Genomic DNA, 3,088 nt, shown 5'->3' with positions numbered 1-3,088 from the left:
ATCTGGTAATCACATAACCTCTGCTTGAAAACGCATCCGCTTTCAGTGACATTCAGGCGAGTTGTAATATATTATTACGTACAACCCAGGTGTGTTTCACCAGTACAGTGTAAACCAATTCTAAAATGGTAGCATAGTGTTGACTGCCCACTGAGTCCTAATGAAGCACACTGGTTGGTTGAGGAGGATGTAGAATTTACAGCCACATCCATATCATATGACTTTTTACCCTCCAACAAATTTGTCAAATTGATACATAAAAAAGGTAAAAATATTGACTTTTAGTGTTCAAGCAGTTATCAAACTATATAAATGTTAAACTTAAAATTAGGCACTTCATAATCAGTTGAGCAGTTTGATTATGACAACGATAAGAACAAAATGTAGAGTGAATATTGCATTTTGAAAAGCAGATATTCAATCTTTGACTATGTAGCCAACCTGAAAGTGATTTGGTGCAGTGAACAAAGCGATTATTTGTTAGATAAACGTACGTAGCGTTAAACACGAGCCGTTTTAATGTGCTTTTGAGTCGTGAAAATTACACCAAAGTGATAAAAAAGTTTTTTTAAATGAAACTTCCCATAAAGAGTGTAGAACAAAAGCCAGCAGATTAATGTCAGAGGATAGAAGACATTGAACAAACATGGATGGGTGACAATGGTTTAAACATGTCTATTGCAGCCGTTTCACCTCGATATCAAATAATTTCTAGTTAACAATTAAGTCCCTTACTGTGATTGTTTTTCAACTAAAAATTGTCAAAAAGAAAACAAAAATGGCTTTTTCACAAAGAGCAATTTCACAAGAAAGAACTTTGCTAGGCCTGTCTGAGAGTGGTCTGAGTGGGGAGGGGAATCTGAAAACTAGCTGTTATTGGCTGAGAGGTTTGGAACACTCTTATTGGTCTATCAACGGATCACATTTGGTGAAGTGTGGGGGGGGAATTTAATAAATAAATGTGAGGCAACACAGCAACACACAGTCCAGTTCAACAAAAGTGTTTGTTTGGTCTTCAATAAATTGTAAAAATTGCCCCTCACAAGATGGTTAGGCCAACCGAACCAGACCAGGCTCTCAGTTGCACTCTTGGTTAGCCAGTTAGCATGTTGAGCCTCACTGTTATGGGTTTAAATCAGACGTTTCTTCATTAAGAACTGGCAATAGAGGTGGATTCAATGTTAACAAAAATCCTTCTAAAATAGAATGTAGAGTTAGATGGGGGTCCCCCTGAGTGGCGCAGCGGTCTAAGGCACTGCATCGCAGTGCTAGAGGCGTCACTACAGACCCTGGTTTGATTCCAGGCTGTATCACAACCGGCTGTGATTGGGAGTCCCAGAGGCCACCATTGTAAATAAGAATTTGTTCTTAAAACGGACTTAAAATGGTCGCAGAGAAAAGGAACAGTCTAGTCCAGGTGTCCACGATAGCATGCTTTCACTTAAACATATTACCACTCTGTCACAGACTGTTGAATAGAAAACCTGGTGCTATTCTCTCACTGGACACACAGAAAGACGTCGCCACTCATCTTTGATTGGCTTGTGTGTTGCTGGGTCGATGACAGGTTGGGTAGGTGATAACCTAGGAAATGGGGTTGGAAATTACCGAAAATTCAGTATAGGTGCTGGCGACAGAGTTAACGCTGATGTTACGGTGTGAGGCGGGGCTTTGGGCCGGGTTTCTTAACACACCGCTCAGAGCCGTGCCGTTCAGGTGGAGATGTTCTCTTTGTTCCTCTCCACCGCACGGAGGGTTCTTCCAACACAACCGGGGTCCTCAGAGGAAGCTATCAGGGTGGTGATAGAGGAGAGAGAGTTAATTTCTTAAAGCCATTAAAAACTAATTTAAAAAAAACAACATAATTCTCTGTGCTTGAACACAGACGCTTAAGTGCACTACTCACCTTGCTGACAGACATGGGTAGTCTGAGGACCGGAGACTGACACAAGATTCCTCCGAAGGCAGAGTGTAAGGTGCCGTTAGGAGTAGAGACGTAGATACCGCTAGTGGCATTGAGCTAAGAGAACGAAAATAAAAAAACACATTAAAAGTCACAATGAATTTATTGTAGAAAACAGTAAAGTACTTCAGTGCTCCCGTTTTTAATTTAAAAAAAATAAATAAATGCTGAATTATGAATAAACTAAAAACTGACAATGGTAATATATTTCTAAAATTTAAAAACAGCTTGAATTTGATCCCAAAAAACAACCACAATAGTGACTAATAAAATAAAATGAAAACAAACAAAAAAAACAGGAGATTTGACCTTTCTTGCTTTGCCAGGAGTAGGGGTCCCTGCAAGGCGTCTTTGGAGGGGTTCGTTGAGCAGTACCATACAGCAGGTCATGTTCAATCTGCTGGTTCTTCTTCAGTTGCTGTTTTCACAGTCATTATTCTCATCCGAACCAGATTCTGTTTGTTTCACAGATCACAGTCATTATTCTCATCCGAACCAGATTCTGTTTGTTTCAGATCACAGTCATTATTCTCATCCGAACCAGATTCTGTTTGTTTCACAGATCCAGTCAATATTATCGTCTGAACCAGATTCACTACTGGGGAGGTCGTTCAGAGGTCTCTGTTTGAATATTTTTGACCCCCCCCCCCCACTGATCCGATTACGACATGATTGAGGAAAGCCGTGTAAAGACAGTGATTGCAATCTAAGTCAACGTTTATTTAATCGCGTCTGATCAATGATTAGCTCAAGGAAGGAAGCACATTAAGAGCATTGAAACAAGGCCTTGGAAAAAATCGTACCCTCTCATTCTTCCCTCTCTCCTTCTCCAGACGCAGTAGTTCCCACTGCGCCTCAACGTACTGGAGAAAACCTGTCCGTTAACCAGGAACTCTCTGTACTGCTCCTCTTCCCATAGAGCTACCTGGGTCTTCAGGCTCTTCTCCAACTGGAACGCACGAGAGAACATGCTTCAAGTTAATATGCCCGCAAATAAATAAAACAGCAAGAAATATAGAACTAAAACAAGCCAGTATTCGGACAGACTGTTGGGGTAGAGGAACTAACCAATGAAGATTCAAATCACAACTTATCCTCACCTTTGGCAGGCTTTTCTGCAGGTCG

General features: G+C 40.8%; 1 long non-coding RNA gene across 1 annotated transcript; it reads right to left on the bottom strand.

Moving 5' to 3' along the window:
• Positions 1-1,770: 1,770 nt before the first annotated feature.
• LOC135534083 (uncharacterized) lies at positions 1,771-2,316 on the bottom strand. The gene is made up of 3 exons (XR_010454632.1): positions 2,273-2,316; positions 1,907-2,020; positions 1,771-1,789 (listed from the first exon to the last, which is right to left on the bottom strand). It is a non-coding gene; the product is annotated as an uncharacterized LOC135534083 (long non-coding RNA).
• Between the last annotated feature and the right edge of the window lie 772 nt (positions 2,317-3,088).

The sequence above is a fragment of the Oncorhynchus masou genome, unplaced genomic scaffold, assembly GCF_036934945.1.
Source record: "Oncorhynchus masou masou isolate Uvic2021 unplaced genomic scaffold, UVic_Omas_1.1 unplaced_scaffold_2979, whole genome shotgun sequence".
Classification (NCBI taxonomy): Eukaryota; Metazoa; Chordata; class Actinopteri; order Salmoniformes; family Salmonidae; genus Oncorhynchus; species Oncorhynchus masou.
This window is presented reverse-complemented; position numbering and strand designations above follow the sequence as displayed.